Below are 10,642 nucleotides of genomic sequence, written 5' to 3'. Positions count from 1 at the left end.
CGGTTTAGACGCCCCGTTTGGCCGCGGGACCCGTTTCCGTCTTTAGGGTGCCGGAAACTGTTATTTCGGATAAAAATATCCAAATCATCCGAATTATTTTCGGATGATTTATTTTTACTTGATTAACTTAGTTTCATGAAAATGGTTCATTTTTAAGGTTTTTATACACCAGTCAGCTCGCTTAGGCGAACTTTGCCGGTTTACGCGTTTTAAGCTTTAAAAGTTTGTTTTTATGTTCTTTTTAGCCCAAATAATTATCCGTTTAGTATCGGATCTTGAAATTTTTCAAAAATCACTTTTTGACAGTAAGGAATTTTATAAAAATATTTCCAGAATTAATTTTTATATTTAACATTTATTTATCTATTTTTAAACGTCATTTAAACACCAAATATATCGAAAATACCAAAAGACCTTAGAAAAATCCCAATTTTTTCTGGGATGACCCCTGCCATCCACATAGTTCCCTGTAATTTTTCCAGAACCAAAATCTCGTTTTTCATGCCATTTTCAACAAAACTGAGCTAGAAAACCCTAGAACTCGTTTTACCGAAAAGCCTACTTAAACTTCTCCAACGGATCTGAAATTTTGTGTGTGACTTTTATATGTTATAAAAATCTTATCTGGAATTTTCCAGAATGTTTCATGGTGTTTAACTATTTTTCATCATTTTTAGCCAACACCGAGCATTAAATTCACCAAATATTCATCCTTTATCCAAAAATTACCAAATTTTCACAGATCTCATATTTTCATGTGTAGATCATCTCTGTGAAATTTCATGACCCAACTCTAAGTCTATCACAATCTGTCCAAATCATATAAATCATACGTAAAACCGAACTAAATTGTGTTTCTAGCTTTAAACCGCGAGGATCTCGCTTTCTAGCCTTTGCTAGCAACTAGATACAACACCTACAAGCACAATAATACCACACCAAGCAAGTTACACCCACAATCAAGCCATTTCTTTCATGGTTTCGGTTATGATAAAGAAACAAAGATTTTAACCGTAAAAATTCGTTTTTGACCCTTTTGACTCATTTCTTGGACTAAGATCCCTTGTATAACTTGTATACATCACTTGATCACGCAAGAATCGGTTTCATCTCGGGTTTTCACCCATTTTTCATTTGGAACCTCATCTTCTTGCAATTACTCGAGAAAGGAAGATGAATACGCATATAACTCGGTCTTTTACCTCGTTTTCTTGATATAAAACTTGGGTTTTTAGCTCAAGAACTTGAGAGAAAAAGATGAAGATTGTTTGAATGTTTGAAAAAAGAAAATGAAGGCCAAGGGGTAATCCCTTGGTCCGATCGGTTTGTTTAAAGGGTGTGGGGTGGGGCCCACACCTTCAATACTAACCACACATTCAGATTACGCAATCTGGATAATGTTTTGGATAATCTGGTTCAGTTCGTTTTTCGGTTAAACGTTTAATTCCACTCAAAACGAGGCCAAAACGGTCGTTTTTCGGCTTAAAAATAAAATTTATATAAAACCGATTTAAAACCTTAAAAACTTAAACCATGGCATTTATTTACTTAAAACATCATATTATTAATGATTGTGCATCTTTTTCGGCTTGATCGATCATCTCTTGCTTGGTTTGGTATAAAAGATTTCGTTTAACGTACCAACGTACCATTAAATCGAAATTCTTTTCTGTGCTTTATTTCACTTATCCCGAAGCTTTAATACTTCGTAAACATCACTAAATATCATATATTTCGTCTAAATGTAATCCCCGATTCGTTCGGGTTTCAATAATTGTCCATCGGTTAATCGTAATTCCAATACGATTCGCCGTATGATCGAGTATAATTCGTACTGTGAATCATTCATACTCGTATAAATTCATTATAATTCATATATTCCATATTAAATAACACATAAATAGTATATACCGGCTAGGGTATACCTGAATTTGCCGGAATCGTTACAGAACTACTCATCCACTCATCATGTTCCCCACATGCTTCACTTTTTTTTCTCTCTTAAATTGAACGGCCAGATGTAGCTCACCCCTGCAATCATCTTGTTTATAGCCGGGGTTTGGGCATAAAACTTCTATTGAAGGTGAGTTCTATGTTTCCCTAGGTCTATTACACCATAATCTATCTTTATGTCTCACGCATTGATCATAAACTGCTTGTTTTAGTCTTACCGGGTGGCTGTCCGTTTGAGCAGTTTCGGGACTGAAGTGATTGAGGCCTTTACTCCATAATCTTCCTAGGTATGGCTAGTGTATCATACTTTAAGATTATGTCTTTTAGTGTTCGTTTGACTGGTCAACTAATTGTAATTGAAAACTAGTATTCGGTTGACTAGTTTGTGATTTGTGATGTTTAACGCGTTAATAGGAAGAAATCAACAACCAATTCGAATATTATAGCCTCGGTACAAAATGTGGACTGTAAGAAATTTATCTTAAAAGTGATGGGGAGGAATTGGTTTTCGGTTAATCAAACGGGTTGGTACAACGTTAATCCACGTTTATTGAATAGTTGGTACTTTGTACTTAAGAGTTACCGACCCATTTGACTCGTGTAGCGTCGTGTGGACTTGTTGACTGTGAATTCATCATATTGGGTCCACATGGGGCTGAGTTGGATGTTAATAGCCTAACCAACTTTTAAACGCGCGTGTTAGTATCACATAGTGCTTCCGGGGGCAAATTGAGAATTCTTTGTTCCCGGGAGTATCTAAGAGTCGTGTGGGTATAAGTAAGGCCCGGGAGCTGTTATGAATGAGATTGATGAGGTCGAGGCCTTAGGTACTCGAACCGTGTTAGAACGTCCCGTAGGATAAACGAGTCCTTTCGGTGTCGTTAGTAATCATTGTTTATAAACCGACAGGCGTTTGAGTTGTGGGGATACTTAGGGATTCTCTAGCTCGTGGTGAATTCGTGCCTTGTGTCAGGTGAGTTCATGATGCCCTTTTTACTCTTTTTAAGTTTTGGGCTAGCATGTACACTTAAACGATTTTGCTTGAAGAACCGTTTAAATTATTTTGCATAGGCTTATTTATATAGGATAGGCCTTGAGATGATAATACTGGATGATGTATGGATGTGTATGTATATATATATTATTGAATGGCTAATATTTGATGAATTTTGTAGTCGTTATCGACTACGGATGTTACGTATGCTTACTTCGTGTTTGCACGCGTTGGTGGAATGTTATGTGTTAGGGTTGTACGTTTTCTCGGCCCTGAATGTTATTATTGAATGTTATATATATATATATATATATATATATATATATATATACATATATATGTATGTATGTATAGGAAAGCATGTATAGAGATGTTTATATATAAGAATGATTACCTATTATTATTGTCGATATGGTTTTTTGCAGGGGCTACCGTAGCTTACGGTAGCCACCGTAGCATACTGTGGCTTCTGAGGAATGAAAATCTATTATTATTAAAGATGTTATTTATTTAAACTTAAACTCACTCAGCTTAAGCTGACTTTGTGTACATGTTAGTGTGAGTATCAGGTTAAGAGGAGGATGCTTACCGCTTGGACGTGCTCGAGACTACTCGGTCGGTTGAAGGCATACTTAGTCGTAAGTTTCAATAAAATTAAACATTCTCTTTTAATGTTTTATTAAATACATTTCAATTTGATTTTGGGAATCTGTTTTAATAATTTTCCGCTGAACCTTTACTCTGAATTATTATTTTAATGGAATGAGCTGTTTAAGTTTAAGTATTTTTGTAAATATCGTGTATGAGTATCAACTGTGGGACCACCGGGAGTCGGGGTCTTACAAATTACAATAATGCCCTCAACTATTTTGCTTGTGCTAATCATCTTTGTTAACTTTTAACGGAAAGTTACAAGTTATTACATAATATTGTTGCAAACTTAAAAGTTGAATACATATATTTGTGACTTTAAACATTAGTACTCAATTTGGTTACTTTACAAAAATATTAATTTACAAAGTAATTCATATTAATCGATTCGATATAAATTGTCATCATAATAATTAAAGGAAAATCCACTTCACCTATCTACAATGTAAAAACAAATTTGGGTACGTGAATGCTCGACTCATCATCAAACGATGTATATATTCTTGTCACGTGTGAAAGAGTCAATTCAAGTTATGTATAATTTCTAACGATTTATTAAATTGTTAATAAACTGTATTTTATTTTAACTCATACAATATACTAATTTTTTTACACAAACAATTTGTACAAGTTTGAAAATAACCAAATAAGTTAAATATGAAACGACTATCGTATAGGCATTGTTTAAATAAGACCCATATTTTATTTGCAAGACATACTAGTTTTGTTTAACCTAAACTATTAGTTTTAACAACAAGAGGAAGATAGAGAGATTCGATGTACATGGCCAGTTTATCATGAGGAAGTATCATCCTGACTCGAAAGAAAGTAAAAGTCCAATTCATAGAATTTCATGAATAGAAGAAGGTTTATTTTGCATATGACAAATCAGGACTCATAGGCCAGGTTTTCATGACATTGGTAGTACTGACAGTGAGTAAGTCAAAGCTTCCGTCAGATTTGCCAAAACAGTAGATTGAGATAATTAGTATTTCAATAGTTAAAGTCTCTCCATGGGATGATTTGCTTTATATTCGAAGAGTGTTTGTTCTAATGATTTCATAGGACCCGACAGTTTGCTTAACTGGGTACAAGTAGAGATAGAGAACGAGTCACGGGTAATGACTGATGGGCTGAAGCTTGGGGAAGCTTCAACGAGCCTTTAGGTTAATTAATGTGAAGACGGTGGCAACTAAGAGTAACTTGAAGATCAAACTGATGATTACATAAGTACAAGAGGAATGCAGAGTAGACCATGTCAGAAGCCTCTAAGTGAGAAAATGTTATAATATGTACATTTAAACCCAGTCATGGGTTATAGTCAGTCAACAGAGACGCATGATAGGGTTTAGCCGGTCCTAGTCGTAGTTGGCCTAGTTAGTTTTCTCCTTGCTTAAGTTAATCAAGGACCCAATTTATGAGGCACGTAAATGCTATATATATTTATACGATAGATTTTATAAACTTAAATAAAATTTATGTTATTTTTTAAAGATTTATTCTTATATTATAACATTATAACTTATTATTTATTTTTTATTATAACATTATAATTTGTTATAAAATTATTATATTAAAGTTTATTTTCCTTTTATAACTTGTTATTTTCATATTATAAATCTTTAAAATTAAACATTATTAAAAAAGATACGTCGGTCCGTACAAATAGAGTTCAAATTTCATCGGTCCGTATAAATAGCTTGGTTGATCATATTATATAGTTTGGTCGGTCCTCACAAATTCCGTTGATTCTCACAAATTTGAAGATTTAGTCGCGGCTAGATTCTATTGGTTTTAAGACTGGGTGGATGGTAGTAGAAGAAGGACGGTCTGACGATTTATGATTGGCCATCTGGGGATTCTAAAACAATGACTAGTCTTGGAACTAGGCAGAGGTGGACTCACAGTGAAGAGAAGCGGGCTGCTGCCCACCTTAAAATTTTATATTCTTTAAGTATATATGCGATTTATTCCAACCCCCCCACCAATAAATTTTTGACACCGCCCCCCATTAGCGGAACTACCGGAGGATCCGAGTAAAAAAGAGAAGAAAAACTTATAAATTTTAGAGTCTACAAAGGTCTGGCAATGACGTAAGGTATAACAATAAATTGAAGAAGAAGAAAGACGTTGAAAATTGAAGAGAGAGAAAGCTGGAGTTAACTTGTCACATATTACTTTTAGACTTTTAACTAGTGTCTAACCCGGTGCAAGACAAATTGGATTTGTTTATGTATTGATTGAGTTGCGTTGGTGCACTAATGTGGGTTTGGTTTGTATAGATTAAGTTCATTAAGATGTCAACACTTAAACTTATAATTAAAAAATTAACATATTAAAAGACCAACATTGATTCTCCCTCACACGTTGCACGAAGAATTCATTTGGTAAAACATGGGCGTTGTAATGACAAACAAACGTGAATTCAATTGGTATTTATTGCGTTTGATATGGTACCAGAACTAAGCCTAAAGAATAAATTCGTCAAATTAACATATTTAAATTAAAACACCTAAAAAGTTAGCGGCACTCATTTAAAGTATTATAGAAAAATTAACATTTTTAAAAAATGTTTATTCGGTCGGAATATTTTGGTTGTTAAAACCTGAGAGTTGTTGGTCCCGGGCGTTGCACGGTGAGTCATTAAATAACGGGCGTCAGTAAAACCCAAGCCTTGTCAGTCTTGGGCATTGCAACGGTGAATTGACGCGAAATTTTTCGGTTTCAGTAAGTTTGTTATGGTACCAAAATTAAAACAAAAAAGTTGGAACCTGGGCGTTGCAGCGTTAATTCGGTAAAACCCAAACGTTATCGGTCTAAGTTATTGCATTGGTGAGTTTGCATCGGTCAGCTTTAGTTACATTTGTTGCCGTACCTTAACCGAAACAAAATAAGAGAAAAAAATGACATGGCCAAAGTTTAGTTTAAATATATAGTATTAAATAATAATACTAATGTTGATGACCATTAACTATTTAAATAACAAACTACTATTTCACACATGTTAAAATTCTCATGTTGGGTTGTAAAAGCTTGTACATTAAGCTTGATTATTTGTAACTTTCATGAATAATAGAGTTTTGTGAGTATAAGCTAGTTTGCCTTTTAGTATATATATAATTTCTTTTCATTTAATAAGCTTATTTCCTTTCATAGAAGTAAAGATTAAAAAAACGTACTTCTCTAATTTGTGTGGGCATTTCAAATAAAAAAAATCTAATTTATATAATTTACACTATACATATTGTAAAATTTGAAACTAATTATTCTCTTTTTAACTTTAGTTTTTTAACGATAATTTGATTTGGTTTTAGTTATATCTTACTAACTTTATTCTTTATTTTTTTAAATAAGTTTTTTAGTTTATATAAATTCTTTATACATTTCCATTAATTCGTACGAAAAAGTATCATTTTAAAAACAAAAATCGATCATTAATGGTTCAACGAACCATTTTAATTGATTATTATAAACACTTTAATCATTTTGTCAACTAGCTTAATAATTATTTAACCATTTAAACGGATAAATATTTAACCTATATGTATTGGTGTGTATTTGTTAACTAATAGTTTATATATATTAGTTGTATTTGCTATAATGCACTTAATAGCTTTTAAAATATAAAAAATAGTGGAGTATTATACGGAATTGTATTTCTTTATTTGATAACTAACGATGAATGATATAATTATCATGTACTTGAAATTTAACTTTGTTTTTTAAATTTGTTTTTTTTACTTGACCCGTCCCGACTCGAGATTTTCTTACCATTAAGCATAACCATCTGCTCCTAAAAATCTTTTTCCCCCATACAAAATTTCTAGGTCCGTCACTAAAACTAGGTCGGTCAAAATTACCATTTTGAGAATTTTCTTAAAAAAGAATAATAAATCTATTTGATTCAATTCTAGATGTGAAATCATATACATATGCAACACATGCATGCACACAATCACACGCTTTTTTTAAGTCGATGCAAGACAACCAAAATTCCATCACTAAATTGGATAGAAAACCTTTCGAAAAAGATAAAGTTACCTTTACACGATCCACTCTTTCTTCTTTTTCTTATTTAATGTAAATCTTCTTTATTTAAAATCTGTAAAAGATATAAAGTGTAATAAAAAAGAGTTTAATGATATGCCAATATGAAACATATCAAAGTGGCAGTCAATTTCAAGAACACCAAGATTGATATTCTAACGAACTACCAGTAAAATGAGTCAGATGTAGTAGTACAAACTTATGTGTAGTACCAATAGTACTACACTCCATCTTGTTCGATTTAAATCCTAGTTTTAGCTACCACAAATATTTACACGCAACAATGATGCATATGACCTTCTACTGGGGCAACAACGTCACGCTATTAATTGATTCATGGAAAACTAACTCATGGTTTAGTTATTTCCTTACCTTAATAGCATGTTTTATATTCTCCGTGTTCTGTCAGTTTATGGAAGACCATCGTATTCGGCTTAGGCTACTGTCCTCCTCAAGTTCAACCACCTCGGTTGCACCTATCGAGAACGCTCCTTTATTATACACTAAGTTATTTTTTGGTGGCAGCCGAGCAAGGTTCGTTGGGTCGGTGTTGTTTGGGATAAACTCCGGGATCAATTACTTGTTGATGCTAGCGGTGATGTCGTTTAATGGTGGTGTGTTTGTGGTGATTGTGGTTGGATTGGGTGTTGGGTATTGGTTGTTTAGGTGTGGTGGTGATGATGAACAAATGATGGTTCTTGAGGATACATGTGCTTGTTGTTGACCTAATTAATTAATATGCTGTTGAGTTGTGTACGTTTTCTATAAATAAGTTATAGTGAGCTAGGTCACATAGAAGCAATTGGTGATGCATGCTTGTGTAAATGTAATGCATGATGGGATTTATGGAATGGTACTATAATCCTTAATTAATTACATGCATGTATATAATTAAATACAGTATAACTCATGTTCTAGTATTTACGGCCAGAACATCTCGAAATAAGTCTAGTGCTATTCAAGCAAATATCACGAGATGTTATAATTATAACCTAACTAAACCAGCATAGTTGGTGTTATACCATCAAGAGGTAGTTTGAAAGGCTAATAAAGTACATGTTACACGATCATTACTTAAGTATAGGTAACACCTAACACGTCTATGCGTTGATTTATATCACCATATATATCAAATTGTTGTAAATATGTTATGATAAGTATCAGTATTTCCATCAAATAAATATATCAAGTTTCAAGTTTGAGTCCAAGTTCAAGAGATGAGTATACTCATGATAATCACATTGCATATTACATAACATAAATAAAATGCTGAAATAAATTATTGTAACGAAAGTCGGAACATTTAGAAATAACTTAGTACTAAGAAAAAAATATGTACCACATATGATCCTCGGAAGAATGGGCCGCACATTTATAAATTGACAGGTAAATTAACATGTCTAAGGAATAATTAAATTAATTAACTTAAAAGGCAATTTTAACATCTCGACGCTTTGGCCGAGTGGTTAAGGCGTGTGCCTGCTAAGTACATGGGGTTTCCCCGCGAGAGTTCGAATCTCTCAGGCGTCGTTTATTTTTGTTATATTTTTGTAAATGGAAATGCTAGTTTGGATTGCCATTGCTGCCTCTTGCAAATTCCATTTAAAAGCACTTTTTAATGCTGGTCTTCAATTCTCAAACCCACTAACGTGTTGTAGTTGTTGACTTCTCGACCTCAATTTCTTTGATTAAAAACGTTTATAATAAAGTGACATGTAAAATGACAACATTTCTTTGTCTGATGCTTTATGGAAATATTCATGTACTTGAAAAAAAGGTGAACCAACACCTAAAGATTTACAGGTTGGGTTATATGCCAAAACTGATAAACTTTTGGTATGGATCTGGTTGTTTCGAACTTTTGGTGACTAAAGATTTACAGATCTAGTTGCCAAAAGCTATTTAGTTGAAAAGACCCTGCATCATGTTTCATTGTAATGCATTTGAAAACATTCCTTGTTAAATGACATTGTAACAAATAAAATTAATGGGTAATTTAACAATCAGTCAAACAAGCTAGTTTTACATTAGTTACGTCGAAAGTTGCAATTTTCATTGAACATAGTATGTCATGATCAACATAAGAACCGACTCAAACATGCTAGTTTATAGTAGAGTTTGCAAAATGCGAAAGTTGGGTACAAGTTGTTCATATACGAATCAAATGGTCAGGTCAGGTTGAATTAAGTTTTTCTAACATTTTTTATAAATAGTTTGTAATAAATATGATCGTAAGAACAACATATTACTCCAACAATAGTATTATATCTTCAAAAGTTTTTATTAGTTTAGCAAAATTTATCATTAGTGTTGTCATTCCAACATCAAGAATAGTAAGACAGAAGATCTTATGACCCACCAATTCAAATCCTATACAAGTAAAAGTAAGCATTGGTTTAAGATGTTTTACTCATTTGGACAAATCTCAAACCTATTTGACCAATTTCCTTTATTTTATTTAACCCGATAGAGATAAAACACAACTTAAATCAACACATTGATAACTAATTAGTATGAAAACACCACCTCTCATGATAGTGATGAAGGAAAAACCTACCTTCTGCTCTACTTGTGTATCTGACTGGGACCCATGATCGAACTTGCCCACTATTGTCTGAAAAGAAACAAACAAACAAACAATCGTACCCAGTATAATTCAATATATAGCCAAAAGCTATTAGTAGGATCTTGGCATGACATAACTCATCACTGGTATACTGATCTTTTAGCACCGAAGTGAGATTGATAGAAACACAAAAGGGCAATATCATATTACCAGTAGTTCATCTTTCCTTCAACGGGTAAGCAAATGGAAGACATGCCATGATGCTCCATAATATTATAAAAATTGCAGTGTACTAAATCAAAATTATATTCTAGTAAAAACACCAATGTTATTACAACTATGAGCTATCCACTTAAGGCTAGTAACTTGGTAAGGATTTTAGTGTGAATGGATCGTATAACAACCGGATCACAGGATGTCTTTGGACTGCA

At 33.0% G+C, this 10,642-nt stretch overlaps 1 non-coding gene across 1 annotated transcript; it reads left to right on the top strand.

The window, feature by feature from the left end:
- Nucleotides 1-9,093: 9,093 nt before the first annotated feature.
- TRNAS-GCU (transfer RNA serine (anticodon GCU)) lies at nucleotides 9,094-9,175 on the top strand. The gene has a single exon. It is a non-coding gene; the product is annotated as a tRNA-Ser (tRNA).
- The last annotated feature ends 1,467 nt before the right edge of the window (nucleotides 9,176-10,642 follow it).

This window comes from Bidens hawaiensis, unplaced genomic scaffold, assembly GCF_021521415.1.
Source record: "Bidens hawaiensis isolate Kalapana, Puna unplaced genomic scaffold, B.hawaiensis_p1.1 tig00020124_1, whole genome shotgun sequence".
NCBI classification, from domain to species: Eukaryota; Viridiplantae; Streptophyta; class Magnoliopsida; order Asterales; family Asteraceae; genus Bidens; species Bidens hawaiensis.
This window is presented reverse-complemented; position numbering and strand designations above follow the sequence as displayed.